Here is a 27535-nt window from a genome sequence, read left to right on the forward strand (position 1 = left end):
TTCACAATCACAATCACAATTACTTTGCTTTATTGACATTCAGTCTCACATTCATTCTTCATTCAGGTATTGTTCTGGCCTTCTTCCAGTTGATCCAAGATTCTGTAGTGTGCTCCTATTAGCAGCATATAAATCAATTAATCCACTTAATGATTGATTATTGATTGTCAATGAATGGTTAGAATGGTTGAAGCAATAATCCATCATTCTACTCAGGGTTAATGCCACTGTCTTAGGTTGCCCATGGTACGCAATCCTAATGATTTGCTACCTGGTGCTTACCCGTCATCGTTAAGCATAACAGCCTGAGGAGATAACATTGCTGCTGGTAAATGAAAGGCTTCCTGTCGTCTTCGCAGATGATATCTCAGGCCATTAAAATAACAAACTGCATTCATTCTCACAATTAACCATTGCAAACTCACTTAGAAATGTAAGCCACTTTAAACTGTGTTTCCCGTCAATTAAACCAAATTCTATGAAAATACAACCTTATCCTTTAGAAAATCTCACTCATTAGCTACAGAAGGAGATTCAATCATGTCCATCATTAGGTGTTGTCTAACTGTAGCAGCTTAAGAGTGTGCTTCAGATGTAGAATTTACCATGGTATTGAGTCCTGGCTTTTCAGGCATAGCAGAAGCAATAGTTAGAATTAATTAATAGAAGCAAAACCACGCTTGGGAGTACTATTGCTTATATCTTAGCCTACCATACATTTGAGCGTTATGGGAATATAAACAAATGCTTCAAATCTAAATTAGGAATAGGATGTCGAAGGAGACATCCATATGGATGAGGGATAAGAAATCTCTGTAACCAATGGGATGGTATCTACAAACTCTACTAAATGTGATGTTTAAGAATAGGGAAATCAAATGAAAGTCATAATTCTGTCTTCAATTACCAAGAATAACTATATAAACATTTGGGACTACATTAAACCTTTAGACTTACTAAATGTACTCGAATTGAAGAGGACATACTCGTCTGCGCAGCCTATTCACATGAGCTGCCTAAGAACGGTGTGAAGGCTGAACTGACAAACTATGCTGCGGCACATTGCGCCGGTCTGCCACTGGCTCGCAGACATCTGAACAAGTCTGGACTAGGAAGGGCAGAGTGTAGCAACTGGAGATGAATATAACGTGGAAAGCAATATTGAAATCATAGATGGTAAGTCAAACCAGTTATCTATGGGACCTAGGGATGAATGGTCATCTTAATTAATCATATAATGGATATGAGAGAACTGGGAATAGCAGCAAAACTTTAGTATTTTAAATTAATGTGGTGTGTAACATGTAGGTGTATGTAGATGTATGTAGATATCCAAATCATGGCATTTGCAGAATGGCATATGGGCGTGGAGTATATGGCAATCAATTATCAATGACATTTGACAAAGCATATTGTGGTGTAATGCATAACAGTTAAAGAGATGACAATAATTGGGAATGGATCTAATCTGATCAGGGCAATAAGATTCACACAATCATGAGAACTGCATTAATGTAGAGTACAACAACATAAAGGCAAAATATAATCAAGCAAGAGTAGTAAAGTTCAATGATGAGTGGAAGATGAATTCTGTGTTAAGGCTGAGACTTCCGTAGAAGGGATGGGAAGAATGGAGTAAGTCCCATAAATGTCGTTTTTCAAGCTTTCAGTAAGGTGTAACAGCTTTTCATTCATCACGGCCTAGTGGGGATATGTGCTTCTTTAATGGTTTCAGATACCTAATATGGTAAAGTAGCATAAAAGCAAATTAAGCATTTAAAGAAAAGTCATCTGTGGTAAGCTAAACCACAAATAACACGTATTTCAGACATGACATTGAACATATGTTACACTAGACTGACACATACTCATTCATCCAACAAATATACATTCCTTGTCTTCATCACATAGGACAAACAACAGATAACATATAATTTGAGCTCAAAATTCATATCAAAATATGTATCAAAAGAAAAGTGGATCAAAAATCAAAAATCAAAAATATGTATGAAAAATAAAAGTTCAGAATTCTGTCCAAAAGGTAGAAGTCCTATCCAAAAGGTAGAAGTCCTTGAAGACCTGAAAAGTAAATACTAGCATACAATTGAAATATCAAAAAAGCAAATATTGTACATATAGATTTCCAACCAATAATAAATTTAATCAATAATGTTCTGAGCTTATAGTCAATGTGTCATACCAAATAATTAGAATAATTATAACTCAAATATCAGATAATTAATACTTAAATATGCTACATTTTAAACTATTTCTCCTTTTTTTTTCTTCCGTTCACCGCACAGCCAGTGCTGGCAGAACAGATAAGCTGTACTCTGCAGGTTTGCAACACAGACAACTTCCCCTTTTTTTTTGTAAAGATACAATTTAACTCTTTAGCTAAAATGTCTTGTCAAACTCATAATTCTCTTCTCAGAATCATAATTCAGCAGCTCAGATTCTAAAATTTAACACTAGTATATGTTCTCGTCAGTACTCCAGTTCAGTATTAAAGGAATGTGAAGTCAGTAACGTAATAAAGGATCAGTATGTAAAGTTGAGAGCAAAGGGGATTTATATTGGTGGGAGATGTGTCTCGCTCCCCCCCTTGATCCCTCTTTTACCACAAACATACAGTTTAGAGCAGAAAGGAAATAACATGTTGTAAGAGGAAGATATCACATGCGCTTGGTGATCACCTTAATAAAAATGCATTCACATTGAAAAGAGGAACTTACACTTAAAACTTAAAACTATACGGTACCATTTAAAAATTAACTTACTTATACTAAAAATCCTTATACTAAAAATATACCTGCAAATGATAATACAACTAAATCTTAATAGCTTGAACAATAAGACCAGTAAATACATTAACATGGGAAGCCTAGCAACCCGTCATATCTGTCCACAAGACCAATACTTTTAGGGCGCTAAACGTCTGTGATGGCTTTACAAAAGTTCTTCAATCTGATAAAAACTGACCACATGCAACTGATCCCAGTGCATGGCTGCTGTCCCTACTACAGAAGACAGGGAAGCACGTAATTAGTCAGGCAAAGTCTGTAGAGACATATCTATTTATTTTTGGATTTTATATACCGGAGGTTCCTGTATGCTACGCGTATCACTCCGGCTTACATGACAGACATCGGGAAGGCTGGCAAGGATTTACTAGTCTCTATGTACACAAATATCCTAGGTAAGCAAATTCTTATCTTAGCTTCTTTGTCCTGAAATGAATATTGCAGTAATGCAAGCAATAGCTATAAAAATAAGGCTCAGAATAAGGAGGTTTTCCTAAATGTGGTTATATTCAAAACTGTATTTCATATTAAGTTCACACTGTGTCCTGTCCAAGCTTCACTAAGGTGGCAATGTAAGGTCCTACATACGCTGATACCTTCTCTGATATGTGTGAACTCACTGTATCTGGGGACATGCTCTCTAAAAACTCAGGTTTCCTGTAACGGAATACAAGGGCCCATGAAAGGCACTCCTTCCAGATGTTTTCTGCTTGCCCCATTACTTGGTGTAATCTGGTTCGAAACAGGCCATTATATTGTCTTACCAAATCATTTATTTCACGCCGACACTGTTTCTGTTTATTATGCCACTGCGATGTCAGTAGTGAAGCTACCTGGCCCAAGGTCATACATCTGGTCATGCATTTGGAGGCATGGTTACGGCTTCCAGCACTCCGAACAGTGTTCAGTGCAATTGCAGTCAGGGATCCTTCTAGAGGACAGACTCTCATTTGTGGGCTTAAGGCAAGTGTCCATCCATGAAATGAATCAATCCAAATAGTGACATAAAAAAATGAACGATCTAATTTAGCAATTTTGGCTGCTGGAGGACCAGCGGCAGCTGAAGTTACGGTGACTAGTTCAGTTTCCTCACTACTTTCCGTATTCTCATCGCTACTTACAATCAAAATAGGCATAGGTCGGAGGCAGGGAGTGGGTGCCAGGTCAAAAGGTTCAGGAATTGGTGGCAGTTCAGGAATCTCAGAAGGTGGTGATAATACTGGAGGAGGCGGTGTAGGAGGAGGTGAAGGAGGAGGCGAAGGAAGAGGTGTGGGAGGAGGTGGTGGACGAGGGGGTGATGAATCATCTGGCACAAGAATAGTACTCAGTGCAGAATCTACTGGCATTCCAGTGTCTGCTGAATTGTGCATATCTACAATTACTGGGCTTTCTACTGGGTCTACTAACCACATGCCGTATTGCTCAAATGCAGGAACAGCATCTTGAAAAAGGTCATCTCCAATCTCAACTGTACTGAGTTGGGGTGTGCTTGTGTGAACTGTGGGGCTTACTCGAGGTTCTCCTTCCCTTTCTGAAAGTACAGCAGGATCTGTATGTAAATTACCCACTGCAGTCACTGTTTCTTCAGGCACTAAACAATCACGAACATATAGTGAATCATATGGGGGTGGTGACACTTCTCTATCACCAGTAATAGCTACTAAATATGTTCCTGTCATAGCGAACCATCTGGACACTTGTATATGGTCCGCTAGCCTCTTATTGTCTTTTGCCCTTGGCTTGCTATACCTGTTCTTAAAATAGGCTATTAGCTGTATGAGCATGGACGGGTCAAAGGAGCCCCCTACTGGCCATTCTAGGGAACTATCCCTTGCTGCCCACGCAACCCACTTAGAGTGACATTTGCAAATTAATTTCTCATTGGGCTTATGCAGAGCAATGACTCTGCTCAGGGGACATGACGGACAGACCTCCCCTGCTATCTTGGGACCTCTTAATATTGCAGACCAAAACTTCGACATAATTATTAATAATAAATTTTGTGTAGCCACTCTCTTATGAGAAAGAGTGGTTCAACCTTACCTTAATTGTAGTTTTCACCGTACCGTGAATTCACGCTTCCGGTGTGCTGTACTTCTTCAAACGCGAAGGTATTCACAGCGGGACAGGGAGAGACAGCCTGCAGACAGACGAGTACTGAAGACCTATCTACTCCTTTCCGTTTGACTGGTTACCGGTTCCTACTGTACTTGGGCTCCAGTGCGTTACCGCCGAAACAACCGGGATAGGGCCAGAAGGCAGCGTCAAATCTGCCAACTGTTTTCGAACTTATTAGTACACTAACGGAAAAACCTATGACTCACTCGTATAAGACAAGTTTTTACCAACCTTTCCAGACAGCTCCACGTATGTTTGCCCGTAGAATGCTTGATCTGAAGGCTTCTAATCTTGCGTGCTTAATTTTCGCTACGTTTTCGTGTGGGGCCCACCTGACTAGTTCCTACTCCGTCCCTGTAGCATGTTCCCTCGGGGGTTCCAGGCAAGAGTCCCAGGTGGTATGTCGCAGTATTCAGCTTGGACTTACTGATTGGTACTGTACTAGATCTGCCAGATAGCAGTGCGCGCCAAGGTCTAGGAGATAATAAAAGTTACTGAACAGTGTTTTTTTTTTTCTTTTCTTTGAGAGTAAGACTTACTTCCTCAAACGCTTCCTTCGTGGTTTCTGAAGTGCTTCAGGTCTCAAAAATCTCAAAGTAGATTCTGGATGCTTCAAGGTAGGTTCCCACTCCCGATCAACGGCACCCTTTCTTCCTTCGATGCTGGCAATGAGATATCCCTGAAGGTGTGCTGGTCCGCAATACCCGCATCAGGTCATCCAACCATCCTCTGCTACCATTATGTTTTTCTGCGGGTGTTCGGAAAGCACCTTCAGACAGCTTTATGATCTAAAAGACAAATTTATTGATAGCAATACAAAGACAATATAGAAAGAGGAACAAGGAATAAGAGGAAGTCGTTGTTTCTCTGGAGACGCAGGTCAGTGGCAAAGGACATTCAGCTTGCTTCTCAAATGCGGAGGTCTCGGGATGGGACTTTTAAACTTTTTGCATTGTCCAATAGAAATACATTGATGCGCATCCTGGGTGTATTATCTTCTTCTAATATCCAATTATGAACGTTGCTTTATAGTCCAATCAGGTACCGTCTCTGGGGTGTTGCCTTCTTCCGGTACTGAGCTTGCCAAAGCACATGGTTGTGAAATATGTTGCCAGCAAAGTCAGGAAATACATAGCTCAGGCCTAAGGCCTATCTACAGACTACATCAACTTCGTTTAGATTGGGCATCTCTACAATTGGCCAGTTGGAGCCCATTTTGTTTTCAGAATTGCTTAAGTGAAATCAAAACCTGTTAGATCAATTCAGTGACTTTATCTTCAAATGTACCCACTCTCTACAGGAATTTGTGGATGTCTTTAGCCAGCAGCAGGCGGAATCATTGCCACCTCACCGATCCTATTATTGTGGCATCGATCTTCTTCCTGGGAAATCTCCCCCTAGAGGAAGGATTTACACCCTGTCAGAACCAGAATCTGAAGTCATGACACAGTATTTTCAGGAGAATTTAGCTCGGGGATTCATCAGACCATCCTCCTCACCAGCCGGAGCCAGATTTTTTTTTTTTTTTTTTTAGAAGAAAGATGGGTCTTTACAACCGTGTATTGATTATAGAGAATTAAATAATATTATCAAGAAGAATTGATACCCCATTTCTGAGCTATTCAATCGGATTAAAGGAGCCCAAGTATTTACTAAGCTGGATTTAGGAGGGGCCTATAATTTGATTCAAATACGGGAGGGAGATGAATGGAAGATGGCTTTCAACACAAGTGATGGACATTACGAATACATGGTAATGCCGTTTGGACTTTGTAATGCTCCAGCTGTATTTCAAGCAATGATCAACGATATATTCTGAGATCTTCTTTATTCCCACATCATTGTTTATCTGGATGACATATTAATATTTTCAAGATTGGAGGAACAACACCAGGATCATGTGCGGCAAGTACGCCGTCTCTGGGAAAATAAACTTTATGCTAAATTAGAGAAATGCTTATTTTATTAAGAGCAATTACCATTCTTGGGGCATATTATATCCAGTAAAGGATTATCTATGGACCCAGAAAAAACTTAAAGCCATCTTGGAATGGCCTCAACCAGTAAGACTCAAAGGCTTACAAAGATTTTTAGAATGTTCTAATTATTATAGACAATTTATTCCAGCATTCTCTACATTTGTGGCTTCTCTCACCATTCTAACCAAAAAGGAACTCCTATTCATTGTTATGGCTGCCGGCCGCAGTGGTCCACGACTGGGACCGGCCACTCACCCGCGGCATCGGGTCCTTCCTGGGACGGCTGCAGGAACCGGCAGCCGCCGCTGAGAAATTCTTTGTGGCCGTGCCGATTCCAAGATGGCCGCCGTTCAGCTGACTTCACCCCCGCCGGGCCTCCTAGAGCCACGCGCGCGGCTGCTGATGTGATTTAAAGGGGCCATGACAGGAAATGGTCATGGCTCCTCTTCTGGACTTCTTCCTGGTGCCCTGTATTTAAGGCAAGGTCTGCTTCTCAGACCTTGCCTTGGCTCTTGGTCCTAAGCCTTGAGTTCTTGGTCCGCAGCCTGCTCATCTGATTCCTGTTTGTCTTGGTCCTTGTTCCTGGTTCTCCCCTCATTGGAAGGATTTCTTCTGGCTTCGACCCCTGGACCGGTTTCCGACCATCCTCTGGCTTTGACCCCTGGACTGGCTTCAGACCATCCTCTGGCTTCGACCCCTGGACCGGCTTCCAACCTGGCTTCGACCCCTGGACCAGCTTCTGACCAGTCTTCTGGCTTAGTCCCTCGGATCGACTTCAGACCTTTCTCCGAAGATCTACACTTGAATCAACTTCAACCTGCTGGAGGCGCCAGCTATCTGGATTACATGACCTGCAGGAGGGGCCTGCATCCAGATCTTCGGTCTCCAGGGAGTCTCCTAAGTCCCAGCGGCCGGGTTCCTACAGGCTCCTCCTGGGGGAATCACGAGCTTCCAGGGTGAAGTCTTCATTTCCACGTCTACATCACCAGGCCTCACCTTCCGAAGGTAGGGACCTAGAGGGTTTACTCTCCTAGGTAGCGCTGACTCTACCTCGCACCAAGGGTTCACTGCCAGAACTATAACAGTATACCAAGGCCATGAACCCGGTAGAGGCCTCTGATCTGCAAGTCCGTCCAGGTCTCACCCAAAGGATGTTGAAGCAACAGTGGATATCGGAGTCCTTGGCATTTTCCATCGGTCAACTCCATGCTCGCCTGGATGCAGTGGTCGCAGCTCAAACCAGTCCTCCACCAACATTGACAGCATCTGTAATACCGACATACTCCCGTCCGGTAATTCCTCTACCGGCACCGCCACATTACTCTGGCGAACCTCGTTTGTGTCTGGGGTTTCTCGACCAATGCAACATGCACTTCCGTCTTTAAGTTAAAATCTTTCCAGATGATTTGACGAAGACGACTTACATCTTGTCCCTGTTAGAAGGCAAGGTATTGGCTTGGTCCTTTCCGCTGTGGCATCATACAGATCCAGTTCTACAGGAGTTTTCTCATTTTTTGGAGTTATTCAAAACTGTGTTTGAGGAACCTGGTAAAGAGGCAGCCGCGGGGGCCGATCTGCTTCATATCCGTCAAGGAGGACGTACGCTCACCAACTATACGATTGAATTCAGAACATTAGCCTCTGAACTCCATTGGGAGGAACGCGTTCTTCGGACCATCTTTCTTGAGGGACTATCCGCTAAAATTAAGGATGAGCTGGCAGCTCGGGAACTCCCTTCTTCATTGAACACCCTCATTGAACTGGCAACTAGGATTAACCGCCGTCTGCAAGAAAGGGTTCGTGAGACTCTGGATTTGAGCGGGCATAGGACAGTCCCTTGTTCTCCACACTCTTCTTCTTCTCCAGTTCCCCATACTTCATCCGTCTCTGAAGGAACTACAGAAGAACCTAGGCAGTTAGGATGTGGTCCTCCCTCCCCAGAAGAACGACAAAGGCATCGCAAGGCCGGCCTTTGCCTATATTGTGGTAGTTCAAGTCATTTCATTGCTGGCTGTCCTTTACATCCCGGGAAATTACAAAGTTTAGGGACCTCCGGGGGAATAATCCTAGGCATCACTTCACCAGCCCCTCCACTTTCATTGCCGGTTACCTTTTGCCTCGGAGGTCAGAAATTCACCACGCTGGCTCTAGTAGATTCTGGAGCCGGAGGAAATTTCATCTTGTAAGATATTGTGAAACAATTGCTAATTCCTATCCGCCCATGCCCAAGACCGCTGACTATCTCATCTATCCACGGAGACCCCTTACCAGGAAGAATTACACACCAAACAATTCCTCTGGATTGCTTCATTGCACCTAACCACATGGAACAAATTTCTCTATATTTCATCCAGAAAGCTATCCACCCAGTCGTTCTCGGTATTCCTTGGCTGCAACGCCATAACCCACAATTCGACTGGACATCTTTGAAATTAACTCATTGGGGTGCCGCATGCCACAAAACCTGCCTTAAAGGAACAGCCTCTTCCTGTAGCTATTTGTGCACCTCTATCCTGGAGGGATTGCCAGCTCACTACAATCAGTTTGCAGATGTATTTTCCAAGAAAGCTGCGGACATTTTGCCTCCGCATCAAGAATTTGACTGTGCCATTAATTTAGTTCCTGGAACCACTCTGCCTCGTAGAAGAGTTTATCCCTTATCCATCCCAGAGATGCAGGCTATGGCTGAATATATTCAGGACAATCTCAAGAAAGGATTTATCAGACAATCAAAATCCCTGGTTTTTTCTTTGTTGGGAAAAAGGATGGGACTTTGCGACCCTGTATCGATTTTCGGGGGCTTAATGCTATTACTATCAAGGACTGCTATCCATTGTCATTAATAGCTGAACTCTTTGACCGCTTACAGGGAGCCAGGGTGTTCTCAAAATTGGACCTACGAGGTGCATACAATTTGATCAGGATACGAGAGGGTGATGAGTGGAAGACGGCTTTTTTACACCAGGGATGGCCATTATGAATATCTCGTCATGCCGTTCAGTCTAACTAATGCTCCCACAGTCTTCCAGCACTTTATTAATGAAATATTTCAAGACTTGCTCTATGTATGCGTGGTAGTCTACTTGGACGACATGTTAATTTTTTCCCGGGATCTACAGATGCATCGACAACATGTGTTTCAAGTTTTGCAATGTTTAAGAGAGAATAGACTCTTTGCCAAGGTTGAAAAATGCATCTTCGAAAAAGAATCTCTGACCTTCTTGGGGTACATTATTTCCAATCTGGGCTTTCAAATGGATCCCTCCAAGTTAAAATGCATCCAAGAATGGCCACAGCCTACTGGGTTACATGCACTCCAATAATTTCTGGGGTTCGCCAACTACTATCATAGTTTTATCCTGAACTTCTCCAAACTGGCTGCTCCCCTCACTGCTTTAACTCGTAAGGGGGCAGACATAAAGGCATGGCCTATGGAAGCTGATGAAGCTTTCCAGGACCTCAAGAAGTCCTTCCTGCAGAAACCTTGCATTCGGCATCCAGATCCTAGATGTCTATTTACGGTAGAAGTAGACGCCTCCGCTATTGGAGTAGGAGCAGTGCTCAGCCAAAATGATGCATCTGGAACATCTCACCCATGCTCCTACTTTTCTAGGAAATTCTCTCCAGCTGAACATAACTACTCTATTGGTGACAAAGACCTCCTAGCCATTAAGCTTGTGCTAGAAGAATGGCGTCAATGGCTTGAGGGAGCACAACATCGTACAGCCATTTTTACGGACCATAAGAACCTGATATATCTTCAAGAAGCCCAACGTCTTAACCCACGCCAAGCTTGATGAGCGCTCTTCTTCTCATGTTTTAATTTCGAGCTCTGCTATCGACCCACTAGTAAGAACATTAAAGCAGATGCCCTGCCCCATTCTTTCTCTGTAGAAGACTCGGACGAGCTCATTCAGCATATCATTGACCCGGCTCGTATCATCCTCTCTGCTACCTTTATGGTACCACTGGGGAAAACGGTGGTGCCAAAGAGGCTCCGTAGCAAGGTGCTAGCCTGGGCACATGACTCCCAGTTGGCTGGACATCCAGGATGTGACCGGACTCTGAATCTTCTTCGGCAATATTATTGGTGGCCTGAGATGCGCAAGGATGTTCGAGTGTATGTTGACTCTTGCACAAGTTGTGCCCAACATAAAATTCCAACAGGGAAAACTTGGGGTCTCTTACAACCGCTTCCTATGCCCACGAAGCCATGGTCTCACATTTCCACAGATTTCATCGTGGATCTTCCACCCTCTGAGTGCAATACAGTAATATGGGTTGTTGTGGACCGATTCTCCAAAATGGCCCATTTCACCCCGCTCCCCTTCCTTCCGTCTGCTCCCCGCCTGGCCCAACTATTCATGTCTCATATTTTCTGCCTCCATGGCCTGCCATAGCACATTGCATCTGATCGCGGTCCGCAATTCACGGCCCGATATTGGCCCAATCTCTGCAAGAAGTTTTGTATTTCTCTGGACTTTACCACGGCATTCCATCCACAAGCCAATGGTCAAGCAGAACGGACCAATCGTACCTTGAAACAATTTCTACGTTTATATGTTAACACCCGTCAGGACGATTGGGCAGCACTTCTTTCTTGGGCCGAGTTTTCCCACAACTCTCATGCCTGCACTTCGACTGGGGCTTCTCCGTTTCAGATTGTTTTCGGTCGCCAACTCCAGCCACTTTTACCCCTGCCATTGCCTGGTCCCTCACCTGAGGCACAGCTAACGGCAGCACAATTGAAAAGACTTTGGGTGCATACTTGGCAAATGCTACTATGGGCGGCTCGTACCGCAAAATAATTTGCAGACAAGCACCGAAGATCAGTTCCTCGTTTCCATCCAGGAGAAAAGGTATGGCTTAGCAACCAGGCATATTCGTCTAAGGGTTCCTTCCATGCGACTTGCTCCTCGCTACATTGGTCCCTTCCTGGTGCTGCATCAGCTGGGTCCTGTGACCTATCAACTTTGTCTGCCTGCCACATTAAGACTCCACAATTCTTTCTATGTGTCTCTTTTGAAGCCCTTGGCCTACTCAGAAGGTGCCTGCTGCTCCGCCGCCCACATACCAGGTTCGTGAGGTTCTCGATGTCCGGAGACAAGGCAGGAAGTGGGAATATCTCCTAGTTTGGGAGGGATTTGGGCCTGAGGAGAATTCCTGGGAACCTGCTAAGAATATTCTGGATAAGAACCTTCTACACAATTTTCATCTGTATCACCCAGGAAAGCCCAAGCCTTCTAGGGGGAGGCCTAAAGGAGGGGGTACTGTTACAGCCTCCGGCCACGGAGGTCCATGACCAGGACCGGCCACTCACCCACAGCGTCGGGTCCTTCCTGGGACGGCTGCAGGAGCCAGCAGCCGCCGCTGAGAAATTCTTCGTGGCAGTGCCGATTCCAAGATGACCACCGTTTGGCTCACTCCGACCCCGCCGGGCCTCCTAGAGCCACGCGCACAGCTGCTGATGTGATTTAAAGGGGCCATGACAGGAAATGGTCATGGCTCCTTCCTGGTGCCCTGTATTTAAGGCAAGGTCTGCTCCTCAGACCTTGCCTTGGTATCTTGGCTCTTGGTCCTGTGCCTTGAGTTCTTGGTCCGCAGCCTGCTCATCTGGTTCCTGTTCATCTTGGTCCTTGTTCCTGTTTCTCCCCTCGTTGGACGGATTTCTTCTGGCTTCAACCCCTGGACTGGCTTCCGACCATCCTTGGCTTCGACCCCTGGACCGGCTTCCAACCATCCTCTGGCTTCGACCCCTGGACTGGCTTCTGACCAATCTCTGGCTTCTACCCCTGGACCGGCTTCCAACCAGTCTTCTGGCTTAGTCCCTCGGACCGACTTCGGACCTTTCTCCGAAGATCTACACTTGAATCAACTTCGACCTGCTGGAGGCGCCAGCTATCTGGATTACACGTCCTGCAGGAGGCGCCTGCATCCAGATCTTCTTCAGTCTCCAGGGAGTCTCCTAAGTCCCAGCGGCCGGGTTCCTACGGGCTCCTCCTGGGGGAATCATGAGCTTCCAGGGTGAAGTCTTCATTTCCACATCTACATCACCAGGCCTCACCTTCCGACAGTAGGGACCTAGAGGGTTTAATCTCCTAGGTAGCGCTGACTCTACCTCAGACCAAGGGTTCACTGCCAGAACTATAACATTTATAATTGGCCAGATGAGGCCATTTATGCATTCCATAGCTTAAAAAAGGAATTTATTAAGGATCCTTGTTTGAGACATTCTGATCTGACTAGACCTTTTATTCTGGAAGTAGATGCTTCAGCCTTGGGAGCTGGAGCCAATTTGCTACAACCAGCAAGGTCTGGGAAATTACTGACGTGTGCTTTCTTTTCCAAAAAATTTTCTCCACGAAGAATTATATGATTGGAGATCGGGAACTCTTGGTGATAAAATCTGCATTTGAAGAATGGCAAAATCTTTTAGAGGGAGCCAGACATGCTATTACGGTTTACACTGACCATAAAACTTTAGCTTATCTAGCACAAGCTCAGCACTTGAATCCTCGGCAGGCTCACTGGGCATTTTTTTTCAGTAGATTTAATTTTAACCTCCATTTTTGATCCGCACAAAAGAATCTTCGGGCAGGTGCCCTCTCCAGAAGTTTCAATCCTGATGACATGCCTGAGCCACCCCAATACATAATTGACCCAGCTCAAATAAGACTCGCTGCAACCTTCATGATACCCATAGGTAAAAAAGTAGTACCCAAATGTCTGAGACTGAAGGTTCTCCAATGGGCCCATGATTCGCAACTAGCAGGGCATTCAGGAATCTCACGACATTATTGGTGGTCCCAATGGATAAAGGACATTAAAGACTACGTGGAATCATGCTCTATTTGTGCAGCTCAGAAAACTTCTCGTCAGAAAACCTTGGGATTATTACAGCCCCTGCCCATTCTTAAAGAACCATGGACTCACATAGCCACTGATTTTATCACCGACCTCCCTCCTTCAGAGAGCAACACTGACATTTGGGTAGTGGTAGATCAATTCTCTAGAATGGTCCATTTTATCCCACTTCCTGGTCTACCTTCTGCCACAGAACTAGCCCATTTATTTCTATGACATATTGTTTGTTTCCATGGTCTACCTATTAGCATTGTTTCTGATAGAGGCGTTCAATTCACAGCCAGTATTTGGAGGGAACTCTGCAAGAAATTAAAGATTAAACTTGAATTTTCTTCAGCCTATCATCCACAAACCAAGGGTCTCACTGAATGGACGAATCAATCCCTGAAAACCTTCCTTCAATCTTATGTCAATCAATGACAAGACAATTGGGCATCTTTATTGTTACAAGCAGAAATGTTACATAAATCTAAGAGAGAACAAATCTTTATTATCAAAACATTTTACCAAATCACATAAAAAGTGTGTCATAAAACTCATTCACCCATTCACACACTCACTCAATTAAAATAACAATTAGAATCACAGTGAAGTGACCCACCAGATATTACAACAGTGTAATATTTTCAAAGTGAAAAATATTTCAAAATACAAAGAAACACTTGTACTTATACATCCTGTGGTTACTTGACAACACTTACAACTCTATGAATAATTTTTACCTGGTAGAATAATTACATGACTCTTCTCTAATCTTCACTTTTTTATCAATATCTAATCTAAATTTCCATGCTATCATATAATCAGGTATAATCAATACATGTGTAATTCTATACTTTAAAGTCCATACGACTTGAAATTTATCTTCATCTGGTGTTCTTACTGTATATATCTTCATTCACCAAACCTAGAGACAGTGCTTCATCCTTCACCACGATACAACCCCAAGCAGAAATGTGTCATAACAATCATTGGGAAAACCCTTTTTTTGTGGTTTTTGAGAGACATCCCTGACTTTTCCTGCCCATTACTACCTCATCTAAATGTTCTGCAGTTAATCAAACTATTTCTTCCATGGCCAGGTTATGGAGGGAGACACGGGTTTTGTTACAAAAGAATGCTTGCAGAATAGAGATTCAAGCCGATAAAAAAAGAAGAGCGACTCTTCAACTTCAAGTGGGAGATTTCGTGTGGTTAAGCATGTGGAATCTTCGATTATGTATGCCATCCTTAAAATTTGCATCTAGATTCATTGGTCCTTTCCCTATTGAGAAGCAGATTAATACAGTCACGTTTAAACTTAATCTGCTATCTTTACTACGCATTTATGATGCCTTCCATATTTCATTGCTCAAACCTATAATTTTATCATGGCCCTCTAGAAGAAATAAAGCTAATACCTCGATTGTAGAGAATGATTCACAATTTGAAGTCGAGGAGATTTTGGATTCCAGAAGATGTAAAGGATCACTACAATACTTAATTTCCTGGAAGAACTACGGACCAGAGGAGAACATGTGGGAACCAGCTTATAACATACAGGCCCCCCGTTTACTCAAAGAATTTCATCAATGTTTCCCCCTTAAGCCCAGACCTAAAAAGAAGAGAAAGGGGCTTTGCGGGGGAGGTACTGTTACCTGTAGGAAGACTCTAGCAGACTCCCGTGCCTCTGCTCGATTGCTGCACCCGACTCGGCGTGGCACCAAGCAAATCGTGGGCTGACGCCGCCCTCTTTTCACCTCAGCTGCCGGCTTAAGTTCCCACGGAGCATGGGAAAAAGTTCTATTTAAAGGGAGCTCTCCAGCACAGCAGTGCCTCGGCTACAGGCTTGCTTGTGCTGGAGCTCTGCTGGATTTCTGCTTGAATCACTGCTTCCTGATTCGACCCAGACTGCTTGGACCTGTTCCCTTTGCTGCCTGCCTCTGGATTACATTGCTTGCTTCTGTTGTCTGCTGCCTGCCTCGACTCGGACTGTCTCTTGAATCTGCTACCCCCTGCCTGCCTCTGGATTACGCTGCTTGGCTCTGTTTTCTGCTGCCTGCCTCAGCCCGGACTGTCTCTTGGATCTGCTACCCTCTACCTGCCTCTGGATTACGTTGTCTTGGTTCTGTTATCTTCTACCTGCCTCGACCTGGACTGTCTCTCGGATTCCTGAACATCTTACAAGGGCAAGGTAAGGAGGTCTTCTACATTGGTTCTACAACCAGGTTCCTAACACCAGGGACTGCCAAGACAAAGATCGAGAATGAAGACCGTGAACAAAGGATCCAAGACAGAAATAAAGGAATGAAGACTAGGAACAAGGAACAAAGACCAGGAGCATGCTGAGGCAATACACTCTACTGGGGTAGTCGACCTATTGCCGAGGTAAGGAACAAGTGCTGAAGTGGGCTTTTATAGGCCCAAATTAGTGATTCACCAGGTGCCCCTTGCCGTTTCTCACCATGAGCCCTTTAATAAACACAGGATCAGGTGCACATATGCCTTAGGAAGGCTCGAGGAGGCTACAGGGTCGGATGCAGGCAGAGTGTGGCAGCTTGACGCGCATCCAGAGCAGGGCCTATGTTGGCATCCTTGGGAGCAGTGGAGACCAACAGAATACAGAGGCATGATGTGTAACTATCTGGTGGTCTTCCCTGGCATCTGAGGGGGATGCATTGGGCTCGGGGCTGGGGGTAAGGGTGGCGGTCCGTGTGCTTCGGGGAAAATTAGTTTTTCGGGTTTGTAGGGGGGGAGAGGCACATTTTATTTTTTTAAATAAAAAACCACCCCTAGCATTAAAATTTACTATAATACAACCCCCCTCCCCATCACCACCACCACCACTATCCCGATCCCTCCCGAAGACTTACTAACATCCCTGGTGGTCAAGCGAGATCCCGTGAGTGATTTCTCCCTCTGTGCCATCGGGCTGTCGGGCCTGCCTCACATCAAAATGGCACCAATAGCCTTTGACCTACTATGTCACAGGGGCTACCGGTGCCATTGGTCAGCCCCTGTCACATGGTAGGAGCAATGGATGGATACCAGTGCCATTGCTGACCAATGGCACCGGTAGCCCCTGTGACATAGTAGGTCAAAGGCTATCGGCGCCATTTTGATGTGAGGCAGGCCCGACAGCCCGATGGCACGTAGGGAGAAATTGCTCACGGGACCCCGCTGGACCACCAGGGATGTTAGTAAGTCTTGGGGAGGGATCGAGATGGTGGGAGGAGGTTGTATTTAATGTATTATAGTAAATTTTAATGCTTGGGATGGGTTTTTTTTTAGCTTCGTTTTCCCGCATTGTTTTTTGGGCCCATATCGTTTTTCCCCGCTTAGTATTTTGTTCGTTTTTCCACAAAACTAACCAAGGAAAAACAAACTTTACCCCGAAGCGTCCGACACAAAAAAACGACACGGTAGAAAAAAATTAAGCTCATCTCTAGTAGAGAGCAGTATTGGAGCTGCATCAAAGTGAAGTATCAAGCTTAATTGATTAGTGGTAGTAACCACCGCAATAAGCAAGCTACTCCCACGCTTATTTGTTTACCCAGGATGTGCACTTCAGTCCTTGTTGGTTGTTGTCTGAATGTAAATCCTTTTATCTTCATCCCCCCCTGCCGTTGAAGCAGAGAGCTACACTGGATATGCATTAAAAATGAAGTATCAGGCTTATTTGGTTTGGGGTAGTAACCACCACAACAAGCAAGCTACTCCCCCACATTTTCGTGAATGCAAATCCTTTTTTCCACATTTCTTCTGCCATTGAAGCATAGAACAATGTTGGAGTCGCATTAACAGTGTGAATGTTTATTGAATAAGTGTATTAATCACCAGGTAGTAGTTGTCATTCCCGCAAGTCACCCCATGCCTCTTCTCTTCATTCACATCATCTAGACTTTATGGATCCACAGTGTTTATCCCACGCCCCTTTGAAATCTTTAACAGTTTTGGTCTTCACCACTTCCTCTGGAAGGGAGTTCCAGGCATCCACTACCCTCTTCATGAAGAAATACTTCCTGACATTGGTCTTGAGTCGGAAAAGGTTTGTCGTTGACTTTGGATCATTAAAACCTTTCAAGTAACTGAAAGTATGTATCATATCACCCCTGCTCCTCCTTTCCTCCAAGGTATACATATTTAGATTCTTCAATCTCTCCTCATAAGTCATTCGATGAAGACCATCCATCTTTTTGGTCGCCCTTCTCTGGACCGCCTCCATCCTGTCTCTGTCCCTTTGGTGATACGGTCTCCAGAACTGAGAGACGTACTCCAGGTGAGGCCTCACCAATGATCTGTACAAGGGGATAATCACTTCCCTTTTCTTACTCGATATTCCTCTCTCTATGCAGCCCATCATTCTTCTGGCTTTAGCTATTGCCTTGTCACATTGTTTCGCAGACTTCAGATCATTAGACACTATCACCCCAAGGTCTCTCTCCTGCTCCGTGCACATAGAAACATAGAAATGATGGCAGAAGAAGACCAAACGGCCCATCCAGTCTGCCCAGCAAGCTTCGCACTTTTTTTGTTCTCATACTTATCTGTTACTCTTGGCTCTTAGTAACCCTTTGGTTCTATTTCCCTTCCTCCCCCACCATTAATGCAAAGAGCAGTGTTGGAGCTGCATCTAAGTGAAATATCTAGCTTAATAGTTAGGGGTAGTAACCGCCGCAGTAAGCAAGCTACACCCATGCTTATTTGTTTACCCAGACTATGTGATTCAGTCCTTGTTGGTTGTTGTCTGTATATAGATCCACTTTTCTTCATTCCCCCTGCCGTTGAAGCAGGGAGCTATGCTGGATATGCACGAAGTATCAGACTTTCTCCCCTGCCATTGAAGCAGAGAGCTATGCTGGATATGCACAAAGTATCAGACTTTCTCCCCTGCCGTTGAAGCAGAGAGCTATGCTGGATATGCACGATGAAGCAGAGAGCTATGCTAGATATGCACGAAGTATCAGACTTTCTCCCCTGCCCTTCACTCCCCATCAAATACATTTCTTTTGGATTTCCACACCCCATATGCTTGACTCTGCACTTCTTGACATTGAATCTCAGCTGCCATATCTTCGACCAGTCTTCCAGCTTCCTTAAATCCTGTCTCTCCACTCCTTCCGGCATGTCCACTCTGTTGCAGATCTTAGTATCATCTGCAAATAGACAAACCTTACCTTCTATCCCGTCCGCGATGTTGCTCACAAAGATATTGAACAGGACCTGTCTCAACACTGACCTTTGTGGCTCTCCGCTCATCACCGCTCTCTCTTTCGAGTAAGTTCCATTTAAAATCACACATTGTCTTCTGTCCTTCAACCAGTTTGCTATCCAGGCCACCACCTTGGTACTCACTCCCAAGCTTCTCATTTTATTCACAAGCCTCCTGTACGGGACCGTATCAAAAGCTTTGCTAAAATCCAAGTAGATGACATCGAGCGCTATTCCTCGATCCAATTCCTTAGTCACCCAATCAAAAAGGTCGATCAGATTCGTCTGACAGGACCTTCCCTTGTTGAAACCATGCTGCCTCTGGTCCAGGAATTCTGCTGCTTGTAGATAGTAGGGGTGTGCATTCGTTTTGAACTTAAATGTAAAACACAACTTATTTTTTTTTTTTTACTTAAAAAAGAGATGAGGCGTAAACGATCGGATTTCCAACTTATTCAACAACTTATTCCAACTTATTTGGCCCAAGCTGGCCAAAAGTGCCTTTTGGGCCCAACGAGGGGTCCGGGAGCGGACCCGAGGGGAATCACGTGACGTCGGCATCACTCCAACGTGGCGCTGACCTCACGTGCTCCTTGCAAAGGAGTTCAGAAATGGCATCCTGACCCCGCTGGACCACCAGGGAGTTTTGGTAAGTCTTGGGGGGGGGGGGGGGATTAAGGCGGGTGAGGGGTTTAAATTTTTATTTGCACATATGGACATAGACTCAACTTATGGAATTCTCCATATGTCCATATTGACCGCAAATGACCCCCCCTTTCGACTTATGGACTTATGAACTTAAACCTTTGGTCTGCACATCCCTAGTAGATAGTTCACTATTCTTTCCTTCAGCAGCAATTCCAATACTTTTCCCACCATCAAGGTGAGGCTAACCAGCCGGAAGTTTCCAGCCTCCTCTCTGCTCCCACTCTTGTGAGGAGGGACCACCGCCGCTCTTCTCCAATCACTCGGCACCACTCCCGTTTCCAGGGATCTATTGAACAGGTCACGCAGTGGAGCCGCCAGCACATCTCTGAGCTCCCTCAGTATCCTGGGATGAACCTCTTCAGGCCCCCATGGCTTTGTCCACTTTCAGTTTTCCTAGCTCTTCCCATACATTCTCTTCCATAAACGGAGTTTCATCCAATCCACTCCCCTCCAGTTCCTTGTTAACTAGCAATGGTCCTTCTCCGGGGTCTTCTTTAGTGAACACTGAAATGAAGTATTCATTTAATATTTCTGCCATTTCTTCATCTGTTTCCACCCATTGAACTTATTCACCTTTCAATATCATTATACCACTTTGGACTTTTCTCCTTTCACTGATGTATCTTAAAAATGTTTTGTCACCTAGCTTTACCTCTTTGACAATCCTTTCTTCCACTTGACTTTTCACTTTCTTGATTTCTTTCTTCGTCTCCCTCAGTTTTACCAGATATTCTTCCTTGTGATCCTCCCTATGGGATCTTTTATATTTCTTAAATGCTGTTCTTTTATCTTTTATTTTATCAGCCACCTCCTTTGTGAACCAGATAGGTTTCATTCTTTTCTTGCTTTTCTTTACTTTTCTAACATATATATTAGTCGCTTCAGTAATTGCTCCTTTTAGTTTGGCCCACTGTTGTTCCACATCACTCGTTTTCTCCCAGCCTTCTAGTTCTTCCTTCCTCCAAGTACTTCCCCATTTCAATAAAGTCTGTGTTTTTGAAACTCAAAACCCGGGTCTTTGTGTGACTTCTATGTATCGAGTTAGTGATATGAAACCATACCGTTTGATGATCACTGGTGCTGAGGTGGGCACCCACCTGGACATTAGAGACATTATCTCCACTAAATCGAGTATAGCTCCCTCCCTCGTAGGCTCCATTACCATTTGTTTGAATAGAGCCCCTTGCAGGGCATCCACTAGGGATATGCAGACCAAATGTTTAAGTTCATAAGTCCATAAGTCGAAAGGGGGGGTCATTTGCGGTCAATATGGACATATGGAGAATTCCATAAGTTGAGTCTATGTCCATATGTGCAAATAAAAATTTAAACCCCTCACCCACCTTAATCCCCCCCCCCCCCCCCAAGACTTACCAAAACTCCCTGGTGGTCCAGCGGGGTCAGGACGCCATTTCTGAATTCCTTTGCAAGGAGCACGTGAGGTCGGCGCCACGTTGGAGTGACGCGGCGTCACGTGATTCCCCTCGGGTCCGCTCCCGGACCCCTCGTTGGGCCCAAAAGGCACTTTTGGCCAGCTTGGGGGGGTCAGGAGGCCCCCCCAAGCTGGCCAAAAGTGCCGTTTGGGTCCAACGAGGGGTCCGGGAGCGGAACCGCGATGGACCACGTGACGTCGGCGTCACGTCGGAGTGACGCGGACGTCAGGTGATTCCCCGCACGTCCGCTCCCGGACCCTCACGGAACTTTTGGCCAGCTTGGGGAGTTTTGGTAAGTCTTGGGGGGGGGGGATTAAGGAGGGTGAGGGGTTTAAATTTTTATTTAGATCAACAATCGCGATTTCCAACGTATTCAACATAGCTATGTTGAATACATTGGAAATCCGATCGTTTACGCCTCATCACTTTTTTAAGTTAAAAAAAAAAATAAGTTGTGTTTTACATTTAAGTTCAAAACGAATGCACACCCCTAGCATCCACTATCTCTCTACTACTGTTAGATTCTGCAGAAGGGATTCTCCACTTTACATCCAGCAGATTAAAATCTCCAACAATCACCACTTCTCCCTTCTTACCCATCTTTTGGATGTCTTCAACCAGATCTCTGTCTAGTACTTCATTTGATTTGGAGGCCTGTAAACCACACTAATAAAAATGGATGTCCCATCATCATTTTTTAGGATGGCCCATAAAGCTTCTTCTTTGCCCCATCTTCCTTGCAGCTCAGATGCTTGGATATTGTTTTTGACATAAAGAGCCACTCCTTCCCCTTTTCTGTCCTCTCTGTCCATCCTTAATAAGTTATATCCCGGTATGGCAGTATCCCAATCATGTGAATCCGTGAACCACGTCTCCATGTCAGCAATAATGTCCAAGTTCGCCTCCACCATTACGGCTTGCAGGTCTGGGATTTTATTGCCCAAACTATGAGCATTTGTGCTCATAGTTTGGATCCTTTTTCCCTACACAGACAGAAGTACGCCACATTTGACATAGAGCTTTTTTCTGTTCCATACACAGCCCCAGCCCCCAATATATCCAAAACATTTTTCTTTACACCAGGATTTGAGTCATACATTGAAGTTATCAATACGGCTTAGCCTCTCCTTCCCCTTTCCATGAACAGGTAACACTTCTGAAAAGGTAATGGTTGTTACCATGTGACTAATCTGCTTAGCTAGAAACTGGAAATCTCTCTGTACCGCTTGGATGCTGTTACTAGCAAGGTCGTTGGTTCCCAGATGGATGATAATATCAGCTTTAGAATCTTTGCTTTCTTCTTTGATCGTGTTGACTATCTGAATAGCATTTCTGCTGAACGATTATCCTGGAAGGCATTTAACTGTAGTAACTTCCCACATGGGAGAGCTAATACCATTACTAATACTATTTCTTTTCTCCCCACCCCATAACCATTATTCTTTAGCAGAGATCCTTTAGGCTGCCTATATATAAGAAACTGGAACTAGAACTTAAACTAGGAAATATCGTTATTTTAGGTACAATTCATTGCCTAATGAGCTACATTTTTGCCAACACTAAATTAGCCCTTGCCCATTACTATTCTTAGTTCTCAGTGTGCAGCTGCAGCCAAAAAGCAAATAGAATGCTAGGAATTATTAGGAAAGGAATGGAGAACAAAACAGAGAATATCATAATGCCTCTGTATTGCTTCATGATGTGATCTCATCTTGAGTATTGTGTACAGTTCTAGTTAGGGGTGTGCATTCGTTTTGAACTTATATGTAAAACGCTACTTTTTTTTTTTAACTTAAAAAAGTGATAAGGCGAAAACGATCGGATTTCCAACTTATTCAACATAGCTATGTTGAATACGTTGGAAATCGCGATCGTTGATCCTAAATAAAAATTTAAACCCCTCACCCTCCTTAATCCCCCCCAAGACTTACCAAAACTCCCTGGTGGTCCAGCGGGAAGTCAGGAAGCCATTCCTCTATTCCTTTGCGAGGAGCACGTGACGTCCGCGTCACGTCGGAGTGACGCGGCCGTCACGTGGTCCACCGCGGTTCCGCTCCCGGACCCCTCGTTGGACACAAACGGAACTTTTGGTCAGCTTGGGGAGGTCAGGAGGCCCCCCCAAGCTGGCCAAAAGTTCCGTCGGAGTGACGTGGCCGTCACGTGGTCCACCGCGGTTCCGCTCCTGGACCCCTCGTTGGACACAAATGGAACTTTTGGCCAGCTTGGGGAGGTCAGGAGGCCCCCCCAAGCTGGCCAAAAGTTCCATTTGTGTCCAACGAGGGGTCCGGGAGCGGAACCGCGGTGGACCACGTGACGGCCGCGTCACTCCGACGTGACGCGGTCGTCACGTGGTCCACCGCGGTTCCGGGAGCGGACCCCTCGTTGGACACAAACGGAACTTTTGGTCAGCTTGGGGAGGTCAGGAGGCCCCCCCAAGCTGGCCAAAAGTTCCGTTTGTGTCCAACGAGGGGTCTGGGAGCAGAACCGCGGTGGACCACGTGACGGCCGCGTCACTCCGACGTGACACGGACGTCACATGCTCCTCGCAAAGGAATAGAGGAATGGCTTCCTGACTCCCCGCTGGACCACCAGGGAATTTTGGTAAGTCTTGGGGGGGGGATTAAGAAGGGTGAGAGGTTTAAATTTTTATTTAGGGAACCGGTGCACGTATGGACATAGACTCAACTTATGGAATTCTCCATATGTCCATATTGACCGAAATTGACCCCCCTTTTTGACTTATGGACTTATGAACATAAACTTTTTGTCTGCACATCCCTAGTTCTGGTTACCACGTCATGATGTGATCTCATCTTGAGTATTGTGTACAGTTCTGGTTACCACGTCTCAAAAAAGATATAGCAGAATTAGAAAAGGGGTGACCAAAATAATAAAGGGGATGGAACAATTTCACTATGAGGAAAGGCTGAATAGGTTAGAACTCTTCATTTTGGAGAAGAGACAGCTGAGGACAGATATGATAGAGGTTTATAAAATAATGAGCGGAAAAGAATGAGTAAACGTGAATCAGTTGTTTGCTCTTTCAAAAAGTACAAAGACTATTGAACACATAATGAAGTTACTAAGTGTTAGAAGCAGGATATTGGGCTTCATGAACCTTTGGTCTGACCCAGTATGTCAAATCTTATCTTCTTAAGCTTTAAGTCTATGGTTCAGCACATGTCTTAGTATCATTGTTTTAGGCTAGATCAGGGGTTTTCAAACCAGTGTTGGACCCCCAGCCAGTCAAGTTTTCTGGATATCCACAAAGCATGTGCATGAGATAAATTTGCATGCAATGGAGGTAGTGCATGAAAATTTAGCTCATGCACATTCAGTATGTAGATTCTGAAAACCTGACTGGCTAAGACTCCCCCAGGACAGGTTTGGGAACCACTGGGCTAAATGTTGTAGTTTTCCAGTACCATTTAGCACAGCACAGTTCAGTCTTACTTAGCAGTAGCACCAGGCTGTGCAGTGCTGGTTTAATACATGAATTGAAATTAGAAACTGTGAAATGTATGATGTATTAATAGACTATATTGCATTCAACATTATATATACAAGTTGAAAAATAATTTTTTTCAAAATATTTTTGGCAGGAATGTGGTACCTCATATGTCAATTGAGCTTCTCAATATTTATCAGAGAATGCTCACAACGGATGTATCAAACTTGCACAAGTACTATTCACCAGTACATTTAGTAGTGGTTTGACTAAATCAACCTTGATTTTAATCATTGGTATCCACATTCTATAATTTGCATTTTTTTCTTTTTTGTATGTTTTTTTATATATTAAGAGACAAGTCACTTATTGTTTGCGTAGCATGGGTGGTGACAGCTTTTTAACAACACCGTCCTGACCTGACACGATGCGTGTTTCGTAGGCTTCTTCAGGGGTAAGACGTTGTTGCTGTGTATTTATAAAGTCTGTCCCATTGCATTATGCTGTAGCATGATCTCAGCTTCACTGAAAGATTTGCTTTCAGTAAAGCTGAGATCATGCTACAGCGTAATCTTTCAGTAAAGCTGAAATCATGCTATTTATTATTTATTTATTTTTGGTTTTTATATACCGGAAGTTCCTCTATAATATACATATCACTCCGGTTCACAGATAACAGAGATAACTATCGCCGGGATGGCGGTTTACATGGAACATATCGAACAGTAATTCTATTATAAAGTAGAATACAAACTAAGATCTACTAAGAACACATAAATAAAGCAAATAAACATTACAAAATTGCTGTGGTATGGGAGGGTTGTTATTCTTCCTGCTCTTAGCTCTCTGGGAAAGCTTGTAGGAAGAGCCAGGTCTTGAGTATCACTTTGAACGTGGAATGGCACGGCTCAAGGCGGAGGTCTGGTGGTAGTGAGTTCCAGAGCGAAGGGCCCGCTGTGGATAGTGCGCGTTTCCTCAGGGAGGATTTTGCTGGTTGGGTGATCATTCTGTTCTGATATGCCCTTCTGGTTGGCTTTTTAGAAGTGTAATGCAATGGGTTTAATGGTTTAATACATGAGCCTACAACCAGTGTTTGTTCAGTGTATTTATTAAAACTGCGGCCTTTCTTTACAACCAAAGAAATCGTTCCCTGTTACAGAGGAAAAGAAAAGATGGTCAGTGTGGGTAAACCGTAAAGTAATACTTTCAGTAGGCAAGAAATGCCCAAACACATATGTATTTAACAAAATAGAATCAGACACTGATCGCTTCTCTACTATATGGGAGCTATAGATTCTAAAGGTATCATGGTACCATAACAGTAAAGTCTGAGCTGTAACATGTAAGCTCCAATATAGAGAGTTTAATACTGTATCTTCCGGGTTGAAAACACATCAGTGTAAAGTTTGTTATATGAGCTGTCTATTCCAGTGCCATTTCTTCTTTAAATTTAACAATGCAGTGAAGGCAGACAAACTGAAAGGAAGCATTTAATGTAAGTCCATGGAGAAGGATTTTATGATGTGAAGAGATATGATATAAAGAGAACAACAATAATATTACTAGAGAGATAACATTGCAGTATCAAGAAAATGCAAAAGTGTGGATGTGGTTGAGGAGTAATAATCAAAGGCATTTCTGCAACTAAAACAATATTTTACTCACAGAAATGGGCTCTTTGATTATTGCTCACACTATACATGGGTTAAAGTACACGCAATGTTCAACAACTTGCATACTTTTATTCATATACTGAGGAGGTGTTCCCTGGGGCAGGAGGACAATGCACAGAGGTTTGTGCCAATAAGTTATGCACATAGAAATCAGGCACAAATCTCTGCAAATAACTTTTCCTTAGGCAATGATCAAAGCTTTAATTATTCGTGCAAACCTCACAGGTAAAAGTACCCATATGGTTTTCATCGATGCACCCACTTTTCATCATTTACCTCATAGCGATTAAAATTAAAACAAAAATAAAATGACTTCTAGGTTTCTAATATCTAGTAGGAATGGATACATTCTGAGACATGGGTGATAGCTGTTATATATTTATAGTTAAAGGCCTCTGCTAGGTATCTCAGGACAGTGAGTAATCAAATGTACCAAATATCCTGTAATCCTTTTGCCCAATGGATTGCGTTAAGGACACAAAATCAGACATGTCTCTGACAAATTGCTATGCCTGTATGGATCTTAAACCTGTTATTTACTTTAGAAATATCTCTGGAAAACCAATGAAGATTCAGGTATCCTTTTAACTTTGACTACCTCACTTCACTTTCAGCTGTTTGTTAAATGAAGAATTTGAGATAGAATTTACATTCTGTCATCGATCCTACCATTTTTAACATGTTTTAATAAAACATCATTAGTAGTAGTTCTAATTTAATAACAGAATGAAAACAAAAACACAGAAAACTTCTTCAAAAATCTGTTTGATATTCTTAGAGTTTGTCTAAGGCAGATTTAGCATATGCACATACACTGGGGCTGATTCACTAAAAGTTTCATGTCATCCACAGACTTTAGGGACAACTTCATCCAAAGGTCCATCAAACACATCTCCTTTCAAGCAGACGAGGCCTTTGCTGACTGTATTGTCCATGTGCTGTTAACCCAACATTATTGGATAATCAGCAATGTGAAGGGTATGATGGTCTGTTTCTCCATGGTCATTGCAAGAAGATTCTCTCACTTGCAATAACCCCTTCCAAAATATCTCAGGTCAGTGAGTGATCAAATGTACCATATATCCTGTAATCCCTTTGCACAATGGATTGAGTTAAGGACACAAAAGCAGAAAGGTCCCCTTACTTGTCCCACTCCATGATAATGCCCCCTCCCCCCACCTGTTATACAAACAACTTCCTACCAACTCAATGATCATCCAAGATTAAGCACCTCATTTAAATATGAGTGTAGCGCCAGTCACTGAACAATAAGGTTTTTCTCCAATCTGGTTTATCATTAAGGAAAAGTCCTGCTGAC

The sequence above is a fragment of the Rhinatrema bivittatum genome, chromosome 1 (assembly GCF_901001135.1).
Source record: "Rhinatrema bivittatum chromosome 1, aRhiBiv1.1, whole genome shotgun sequence".
Classification (NCBI taxonomy): Eukaryota; Metazoa; Chordata; class Amphibia; order Gymnophiona; family Rhinatrematidae; genus Rhinatrema; species Rhinatrema bivittatum.